The sequence below is a fragment of the Triturus cristatus genome, chromosome 4_1, assembly GCF_964204655.1.
Source record: "Triturus cristatus chromosome 4_1, aTriCri1.1, whole genome shotgun sequence".
NCBI classification, from domain to species: Eukaryota; Metazoa; Chordata; class Amphibia; order Caudata; family Salamandridae; genus Triturus; species Triturus cristatus.
Genome location: NC_140585.1, coordinates 135,493,204 through 135,503,203, shown reverse-complemented (window position 1 = coordinate 135,503,203; position 10,000 = coordinate 135,493,204). Strand labels below are relative to the sequence as shown.

Below are 10,000 nucleotides of genomic sequence, written 5' to 3'. Positions count from 1 at the left end.
ATGACCGCGTGGCCTAATGGATAAGGCGTCTGACTTCGGATCCGAAGATTGAGGGTTCGAGTCCCTTCGTGGTCTTTTTTGGCCAATTGTCACACAATCTGCTTTACATTCAGAGTGGAAAAAGTATTTTCCAATACTCTTGTAGTCCTCACTTTCTCATTACTAATCATTAATAAAGTGGAGTACATACTGTAAACTCATTCGGGTTGCATCTTCAGTCTAACTACTTGTGCATTGTAGTGGCATTAAAAAGTGCTTCTATGCCGACGCACTGAATATGTAATAGGTTTGCAGAATTTTGACGTGACAGAATGGGTTTTTAGCTTAAGTGTGTGTAGAAGAACTGCAAGGTGTGTGCCTATGTGTGTATAGAGTGCTACATGTGTAAAATCTGTATGATTTGGGCAGTTAAAGTGCTGATTTTGCCTCCGAGTAAGAAAAGTACTACACAAAATGTATAAAGGATCGGCACATTGGCTGCCTTTGCTGATGCCCCCGTTGCCTAATTTATAGTGCAATAGTTAAGTTGCAGAGTGTGGTTGAACTTGGTTAGGAGACTTAGTGCCTCTTTCCGTGTCCTAATGATGATAAGAATGGCTTGATACCATTTTCTAAGCCCAGTATATTGAGAAAAGAAGTAAGTGAAGAAGAAGTGTGGAGTCGAAAGTGGTTCTCCAATTTCTCTCCACTTGCTAAAATTGCAAAGTCTCCATTATAGCATAGAAGAGAGCGTTAAAGTCGGGGATGGAAGAGGATGAAAATGGGAAGTTTACTTATAGAGAGAAGTGAGAAATGCCCTGTGTGCACACACCGGTGTCTGACCATAGAATACATTTAAATAATGCCTCTAGAAAAGAGCTATGCATGTGTGCCTCAGTGGCCTAATGGATAAGGCACTGGCCTCCTAAGCCAGGGATTGTGGGTTCAAGTCCCATCTGAGGTGATAACAAAAATCCTCCCTCTCTCTTTTCCAGAAAATTAGGTAGATTTATTACATGCTTCCTCTCAGAAGTTTATGAGGGGTTAGGTACTTTGAAACGGTCCCATTTTACTTGTGTACACTTCACAGTCATGTTAGTGTTCTGAAACTGCAAAGTAGATTTTTAAATGCCTATTTTTGTGATATGCATTTTCGACCGGCCAGAACATATTCCTTTGGAAAAAATGATATGAATTGGATTGGTGTGAATCTTGTTTCTAGAGGTGGTGACAGGCTTTCAGCTACTTGAATAGGTCAAGCCAGGATTCATAAAACTTATACAACCTATGTGAGTGTGAAAAATTAGCATATGCAGGAAGGAGAAATTTGTACTACTTTCAAAACAGTTTCACTCCACGTCTGGAAACGTCCAGAGCTATGTAGAGCATACAAATGAGCTTTAAACTCATGAGGAAAGAGGTTTGTATGCAAAAAGGAAAACAAAAGCATATCGTACTCATAAAATTCTCAATATATAGATTCCAAAAAAGTGCTTCCAGCGAAAAGAGCTGAAAGAACACTATGGGATGTAAACCTGAATACCTTTCAATAATATGTTCTCCATCCATGCATACCACCTACATGATAAAATCATCTCAGGTGAACGGATGACCGCGTGGCCAAATGGATAAGGCGTCTGACTTCGGATCAGAAGATTGAGGGTTCGAGTCCCTTCGTGGTCGTTTTTGGCCAATGGTCACACAATCTGCTTTACATTCAGAGTGGAAAAAGTATTTTCCAATACTCTTGTAGTCCTCACTTTCTCATTACTAATCATTAATAAAGTGGAGTACATACTGTAAACTCATTCAGGTTGCATCTTCAGTCTAACTACTTGTGCATTTTAGTGGCATTAAAAAGTGCTTCTATGCCGACGGACTGAATATGTAATAGGTTTGCAGAATTTTGACGTGACAGAATGGGTTTTTAGCTTAAGTGTGTGTAGAAGAACTGCAAGGTGTGTGCCTATGTGTGCATAGAGTGGTACATGTGTAAAATCTGTATGATTTGGGCAGTTAAAGTGCTGATTTTGCCTCCGAGTAAGAAAAGTACTACACAAAATGTATAAAGGATCGGCACATTGGCTGCCTTTGCTGATGCCCCCGTTGCCTAATTTGTAGTGCAATGGTTAAGTTGCAGAGTGTGGTTGAACTTGGTTAGGAGACTTAGTGCCTCTTTTCGTGTCCTACTGATGATAAAGATGGCTTGATACCATTTTCTAAGCCCAGTATATTGAGAAAAGAAGTAAGTGAAGAAGAAGTGTGGAGTCGAAAGTGGTTCTCCAATTTCTCTCCACTTGCTAAAATTGCAAAGTCTCCATTATAGCATAGAAGAGAGCGTTAAAGTCGGGGATGGAAGAGGATGAAAATGGGAAGTTTACTTATAGAGAGAAGTGAGAAATGCCCTGTGTGCACACACCGGTGTCTGACCATAGAATACATTTAAATAATGCCTCTAGAAAAGAGCTATGCATGTGTGCCTCAGTGGCCTAATGGATAAGGCACTGGCCTCCTAAGCCAGGGATTGTGGGTTCAAGTCCCATCTGAGGTGATAACAAAAATCCTCCCTCTCTCTTTTCCAGAAAATTAGGTAGATTTATTACATGCTTCCTCTCAGAAGTTTATGAGGGGTTAGGTACTTTGAAACGGTCCCATTTTACTTGTGTACACTTCACAGTCATGTTAGTGTTCTGAAACTGCAAAGTAGATTTTTAAATGCCTATTTTTGTGATATGCATTTTCGACCGGCCAGAACATATTCCTTTGGAAAAAATGATATGAATTGGATTGGTGTGAATCTTGTTTCTAGAGGTGGTGACAGGCTTTCAGCTACTTGAATAGGTCAAGCCAGGATTCATAAAACGTATACAACCTATGTGAGTGTGAAAAATTAGCATATGCAGGAAGGAGCAATTTGTACTACTTTCAAAACAGTTTCACTCCACGTCTGGAAACGTCCAGAGCTATGTAGAGCATACAAATGAGCTTTAAACTCATGAGTAAAGAGGTTTGTATGCAAAAAGGAAAACAAAAGCATATCGTACTCATAAAATTCTCAATATATAGATTCCAAAAAAGTGCTTCCAGCGAAAAGAGCTGAAAGAACACTATGGGATGTAAACCTGAATACCTTTCAATAATATGTTCTCCATCCATGCATACCACCTACATGATAAAAATCATCTCAGGTGAACGGATGACCGCGTGGCCAAATGGATAAGGCGTCTGACTTCGTATCAGAAGATTGAGGGTTCGAGTCCCTTCGTGGTCGATTTTGGCCAATGGTCACACAATCTGCTTTACATTCAGAGTGGAAAAAGTATTTTCCAATACTCTTGTAGTCCTCACTTTCTCATTACTAATCATTAATAAAGTGGAGTACATACTGTAAACTCATTCAGGTTGCATCTTCAGTCTAACTACTTGTGCATTTTAGTGGCATTAAAAAGTGCTTCTATGCCGACGGACTGAATATGTAATAGGTTTGCAGAATTTTGACGTGACAGAATGGGTTTTTAGCTTAAGTGTGTGTAGACGAACTGCAAGGTGTGTGCCTATGTGTGCATAGAGTGGTACATGTGTAAAATCTGTATGATTTGGGCAGTTAAAGTGCTGATTTTGCCTCCGAGTAAGAAAAGTACTACACAAAATGTATAAAGGATCGGCACATTGGCTGCCTTTGCTGATGCCCCCGTTGCCTAATTTGTAGTGCAATGTTTAAGTTGCAGAGTGTGGTTGAACTTGGTTAGGAGACTTAGTGCCGCTTTCCGTGTCCTACTGATGATAAGGATGGCTTGATACCATTTTCTAAGCCCAGTATATTGAGAAAAGAAGTAAGTGAAGAAGAAGTGTGGAGTCGAAAGTGGTTCTCCAATTTCTCTCCACTTGCTAAAATTGCAAAGTCTCCATTATAGCATAGAAGAGAGCGTTAAAGTCGGGGATGGAAGAGGATGAAAATGGGAAGTTTACTTATTTAGAAAAGTGAGAAATGCCCTGTGTGCACACACCGGTGTCTGACCATAGAATACATTTAAATAATGCCTCTAGAAAAGAGCTATGAATGTGTGCCTCAGTGGCCTAATGGATAAGGAACTGGCCTCCTACGCAAGGGATTGTGGGTTCGAGTCCCGTCTGAGGTGATAACAAAAATCCTCCCTCTTTCTTTTCCAGAAAATTAGGTAGATTTATTACATGCTTCCTCTCAGAAGTTTATGAGGGATTAGGTACTTTGAAACTGTCCCGTTTTACTTGTGTACACTTCACAGTCATGTTAGTGTTCTGAAACTGCAAAGTAGATTTTTAAATGCCTATTTTTGTGAGATGCATTTTCGACCGGCCAGAACATATTTCTTTGGAAAAAATGATTTGAATTGGATTGGTGTGAATCTTGTTTCTAGAGGTGGTGACAGGCTTTCAGCTACTTGAATAGGTCAAGCCAGGATTCATAAAACTTATACAACCTATGTGAGTTTGAAAAATTAGCATATGCAGGAAGGAGCAATTTGTCCTACTTTCAAAACAGTTTCACTCCACGTCTGGAAACGTCCAGAGCTATGTAGAACATACAAATGAGCTTTAAACTCATGAGGAAAGAGGTTTGTATGCAAAAAGGAAAACAAAAGCATATCGTACTCATAAAATTCTCAATATATAGATTCCAAAAAAGTGCTTCCAGCGAAAAGAGCTGAAAGAACACTATGGGATGTAAACCTGAATACCTTTCAATAATATGTTCTCCATCCATGCATACCACCTACATGATAAAAATCATCTCAGGTGAACGGATAACCGCGTGGCCTAATGGATAAGGCATCTGACTTCGGATCAGAAGATTGAGGGTTCGATTCCCTTCGTGGTTGTTTTTGGCCAATGGTCACACAATCTGCTTTACATTCAGAGTGGAAAAAGTCTTTTCCAATACTCTTGTAGTCCTCACTTTCTCATTACTAATCATTAATAAAGTGGAGTACATACTGTAAACTCATTCAGGTTGCATCTTCAGTCTAACTACTTGTGCATTTTAATGGCATTAAAAAGTGCTTCTATGCCGGCGGACTGAATATGTAATAGGTTTGCAGAATTTTGACGTGACAGAATGGGTTTTTAGCTTAAGTGTGTGTAGAAGAACTGCAAGGTGTGTGCCTATGTGTGCATAGAGTGGTACATGTGTAAACTCTGTATGATTTGGGCAGTTAAAGTGCTGATTTTGCCTCCGAGTAAGAAAAGTACTACACAAAATGTATAAAGGATCGGCACATTGGCTGCCTTTGCTGATGCCCCCGTTGCCTAATTTGTAGTGCAATGGTTAAGTTGCAGAGTGTGGTTGAACTTGGTTAGGAGACTTAGTGCCTCTTTCCGTGTCCTACTGATGATAAGGATGGCTTGATACCATTTTCTAAGCCCAGTATATTGAGAAAAGAAGTAAGTGAAGAAGAAGTGTGGAGTCGAAAGTGGTTCTCCAATTTCTCTCCACTTGCTAAAATTGCAAAGTCTCCATTATAGCATAGAAGAGAGCGTTAAAGTCGGGGATGGAAGAGGATGAAAATGGGAAGTTTACTTATAGAGAGAAGTGAGAAATGCCCTGTGTGCACACACCGGTGTCTGACCATAGAATACATTTAAATAATGCCCCTAGAAAAGAGCTATGCATGTGTGCCTCAGTGGCCTAATGGAAAAGGCACTGGCCTTCTAAGCCAGGGATTGTGGGTTCAAGTCCCATCTGAGGTGATAACAAAAATCCTCCCTCTTTCTTTTCCAGAAAATTAGGTAGATTTATTACATGCTTCCTCTCAGAAGTTTATGAGAGATTAGGTACTTTGAAACGGTCCCATTTTACTTGTGTACACTTCACAGTCATGTTAGTGTTCTGAAACTGCAAAGTAGATTTTTAAATGCCTATTTTTGTGAGATGCATTTTCGACCGGCCAGAACATATTCCTTTGGAAAAAATGATATGAATTGGATTGGTGTGAATCTTGTTTCTAGAGGTGGTGACAGGCTTTCAGCTACTTGAATAGGTCAAGCCAGGATTCATAAAACTTATACAACCTATGTGAGTGTGAAAAATTAGCATATGCAGGAAGAAGCAATTTGTACTACTTTCAAAACAGTTTTACTCCACGTCTGGAAACGTCCAGAGCTATGTAGAGCATACAAATGAGCTTTAAACTCATGAGGAAAGAGGTTTGTATGGAAAAAGGAAAACAAAAGCATATCGTACTCATAAAATTCTCAATATATAGATTCCAAAAAAGTGCTTCCAGCAAAAAGAGCTGAAAGAACACTATGGGATGTAAACAAGAATACCTTTCAATAATATGTTCTCCATCCATGCATACCACCTACATGATAAAAATCATCTCAGGTGGACAGATGACCGCGTGGCCTAATGGATAAGGCGTCTGACTTCGGATCAGAAGATTGAGGGTTCGAGTCCCTTCGTGGTCATTTTTGGCCAATGGTCACACAATCTGCTTTACATTCAGAGTGGAAAAAGTCTTTTCCAATACTCTTGTAGTCCTCACTTTCTCATTACTAATCATTAATAAAGTGGAGTACATAATGTAAACTCATTCAGGTTGCATCTTCAGTCTAACTACTTGTGCATTTTAGTGGCATTAAAAAGTGCTTCTATGCCGACGCACTGAATATGTAATAGGTTTGCAGAATTTTGACGTGACAGAATGGGTTTTTAGCTTAAGTGTGTGTAGAAGAACTGCAAGGTGTGTGCCTATGTGTGCATAGAGTGCTACATGTGTAAAATCTGTATGATTTGGGCAGTTAAAGTGCTGATTTTGCCTCCGAGTAAGAAAAGTACTACACAAAATGTATAAAGGATCGGCACATTGGCTGCCTTTGCTGATGCCCCCGTTGCCTAATTTGTAGTGCAATGGTTAAGTTGCAGAGTGTGGTTGAACTTGGTTAGGAGACTTAGTGCTTCTTTCCGTGTCCTACTGATGATACGGATGGCTTGATACCATTTTCTAAGCCCAGTATATTGAGAAAAGAAGTAAGTAAAGAAGAAGTGTGGAGTCGAAAGTGGTTCTCCAATTTCTCTCCACTTGCTAAAATTGCAAAGTCTCCATTATAGCATAGAAGAGAGCGTTAAAGTCGGGGATGGAAGAGGATGAAAATGGGAAGTTTACTTATAGAGAGAAGTGAGAAATGCCCTGTGTGCACACACCGGTGTCTGACCATAGAATACATTTAAATAATGCCTCTAGAAAAGAGCTGTGCATGTGTGCCTCAGTGGCCTAATGGATAAGGCACTGGCCTCCTAATCCAGGGATTGTGGGTTCAAGTCCCATCTGAGGTGATAACAAAAATCCTCCCTCTTTCTTTTCCAGAAAATTAGGTAGATTTATTACATGCTTCCTCTCAGAAGTTTATGAGAGATTAGGTACTTTGAAACGGTCCCATTTTACTTGTGTACACTTCACAGTCATGTTAGTGTTCTGAAACTGCAAAGTACATTTTTAAATGCCTATTTTTGTGAGATGCATTTTCGACCGGCCAGAACATATTCCTTTGGAAAAAATGATTTGAATTGGATTGGTGTTAATCTTGTTTCTAGAGGTGGTGACAGGCTTTCAGCTACTTGAATAGGTCAAGCCAGGATTCATAAAACTTATACAACCTATGTGAGTGTGAAAAATTAGCATATGCAGGAAGGAGCAATTTGTACTACTTTCAAAACAGTTTCACTCCACGTTTGGAAACGTCCAGAGCTATGTAGAGCATACAAATGAGCTTTAAACTCATGAGGAAAGAGGTTTGTATGCAAAAAGGAAAACAAAAGCATATCGTACTCATAAAATTCTCAATATATAGATTCCAAAAAAGTGCTTCCAGCGAAAAGAGCTGAAAGAACACTATGGGATGTACACCTGAATACCTTTCAATAATATGTTCTCCATCCATGCATACCACCTACATGATAAAAATCATCTCAGGTGAACGGATGACCGCGTGGCCTAATGGATAAGGCGTCTGACTTCGGATCAGAAGATTGAGGGTTCGAGTCCCTTCGTGGTCGTTTTTGGCCAATGGTCACACAATCTGCTTTACATTCAGAGTGGAAAAAGTCTTTTCCAATACTCTTGTAGTCCTCACTTTCTCATTACTAATCATTAATAAAGTGGAGTGCATACTGTAAACTCATTCAGGTTGCATCTTCAGTCTAACTACTTGTGCATTTTAGTGGCATTAAAAAGTGCTTCTATGCCGACGCACTGAATATGTAATAGGTTTGCAGAATTTTGACGTGACAGAATGGGTTTTTAGCTTAAGTGTGTGTAGAAGAACTGCAAGGTGTGTGCCTATGTGTGCATAGAGTGCTACATGTGTAAAGTCTGTATGATTTGGGCAGTTAAAGTGCTGATTTTGCCTCCGAGTAAGAAAAGTACTACAAAAAATGTATAAAGGATTGGCACATTGGCTGCCTTTGCTGATGCCCCCGTTGCCTAATTTGTAGTGCAATGGTTAAGTTGCAGAGTTTGGTTGAACTTGGTTAGGAGACTTGGTGCCTCTTTCCGTGTCCTGCTGATGATAAGGATGGCTTGATACCATTTTCTAAGCCCAGTATATTGAGAAAAGAAGTAAGTGAAGAAGAAGTGTGGAGTCGAAAGTGGTTCTCCAATTTCTCTCCACTTGCTAAAATTGCAAAGTCTCCATTATAGCATAGAAGAGAGCGTTAAAGTCGGGGATGGAAGAGGATGAAAATGGGAAGTTTACTTATAGAGAGAAGTGAGAAATGCCCTGTGTGCACACACCGGTGTCTGACCATAGAATACATTTAAATAATGTCTCTAGAAAAGAGCTATGCATGTGTGCCTCAGTGGCCTAATGGATAAGGCACTGACCTCCTAAGCCAGGGATTGTGGGTTCGAGTCCCATCTGAGGTGATAACAAAAATCCTCCCTCTATCTTTTCCAGAAAATTAGGGAGATTTATTACATGCTTCCTCTCAGAATTTTATGAGGGATTAGTTACTTTGAGACGGTCCCATTTTACTTGTGTACACTTCACAGTCATGTTAGTGTTCTGAAACTGCAAAGTATATTTTTAAATGCCTATTTTTGTGAGATGCATTTTCGACCGGCCAGAACATATTCCTTTGGAAAAAATGATTTGAATTGGATTGGTGTGAATCTTGTTTCTAGAGGTGGTGACAGGCTTTCAGCTACTTGAATAGGTCAAGCCAGGATTCATAAAACGTATACAACCTATGTGAGTGTGAAAAATTAGCATATGTAGGAAGGAGCAATTTGTCCTACTTTCAAAAGAGTTTCACTCCACGTCTGGAAACTTCCAGAGCTATGTAGAGAATACAAATGAGCTTTAAACGCATGAGGAAAGAGGTTTGTATGCAAAAAGGAAAACAAAAGCATATCGTACTCATAAAATACTCAATATATAGATTCCAAAAAAGTGCTTCCAGCGAAAAGAGCTGAAAGAACACTATGGGATGTAAACCTGAATACCTTTCAATAATATGTTCTCCATCCATGCATACCACCTATATGATAAAAATCATCTCAGGTGAACGGATGACCGCGTGGCCTAATGGATAAGGCGTCTGACTTCGGATCAGAAGATTGAGGGTTCAAGTCCCTTTGTGGTCGTTTTTGGCCAATGGTCACACAATCTGCTTTACATTCAGAGTGGAAAAAGTCTTTTCCAATACTCTTGTAGTCCTCACTTTCTCATTACTAATCATTAATAAAGTGGAGTACATACTGTAAACTCATTCAGGTTGCATCTTCAGTCTAACTACTTGTGCATTTTAGTGGCATTAAAAAGTGCTTCTATGCCGACGCACTGAATATGTAATAGGTTTGCAGAATTTTGACGTGACAGAATGGGTTTTTAGCTTAAGTGTGTGTAGAAGATCTGCAAGGTGTGTGCCTATGTGTGCATAGAGTGCTACATGTGTAAAATCTGTATGATTTGGGCAGTTAAAGTGCTGATTTTGCCTCCGAGTAAGAAAAGTACTACACAAAATGTATAAAGGATCGGCACA

The 10,000-nt window shown here is 39.7% G+C and overlaps 8 non-coding genes across 8 annotated transcripts; all 8 read left to right on the top strand.

Moving 5' to 3' along the window:
* Window positions 1-870: 870 nt before the first annotated feature.
* On the top strand, window positions 871-943 carry TRNAR-CCU (transfer RNA arginine (anticodon CCU)). Its single transcript has one exon. It is a non-coding gene; the product is annotated as a tRNA-Arg (tRNA).
* Window positions 944-1,589: 646 nt separating this feature from the next.
* TRNAR-UCG (transfer RNA arginine (anticodon UCG)) lies at window positions 1,590-1,662 on the top strand. The gene has a single exon. It is a non-coding gene; the product is annotated as a tRNA-Arg (tRNA).
* A 795-nt stretch (window positions 1,663-2,457) lies between these two features.
* Window positions 2,458-2,530, top strand: TRNAR-CCU (transfer RNA arginine (anticodon CCU)). Its single transcript has one exon. It is a non-coding gene; the product is annotated as a tRNA-Arg (tRNA).
* Window positions 2,531-4,765: 2,235 nt separating this feature from the next.
* Window positions 4,766-4,838, top strand: TRNAR-UCG (transfer RNA arginine (anticodon UCG)). The gene has a single exon. It is a non-coding gene; the product is annotated as a tRNA-Arg (tRNA).
* A 795-nt stretch (window positions 4,839-5,633) lies between these two features.
* On the top strand, window positions 5,634-5,706 carry TRNAR-UCU (transfer RNA arginine (anticodon UCU)). Its single transcript has one exon. It is a non-coding gene; the product is annotated as a tRNA-Arg (tRNA).
* A 647-nt stretch (window positions 5,707-6,353) lies between these two features.
* On the top strand, window positions 6,354-6,426 carry TRNAR-UCG (transfer RNA arginine (anticodon UCG)). The gene has a single exon. It is a non-coding gene; the product is annotated as a tRNA-Arg (tRNA).
* Window positions 6,427-7,941: 1,515 nt separating this feature from the next.
* On the top strand, window positions 7,942-8,014 carry TRNAR-UCG (transfer RNA arginine (anticodon UCG)). Its single transcript has one exon. It is a non-coding gene; the product is annotated as a tRNA-Arg (tRNA).
* Window positions 8,015-9,529: 1,515 nt separating this feature from the next.
* Window positions 9,530-9,602, top strand: TRNAR-UCG (transfer RNA arginine (anticodon UCG)). The gene has a single exon. It is a non-coding gene; the product is annotated as a tRNA-Arg (tRNA).
* Window positions 9,603-10,000: the final 398 nt, after the last annotated feature.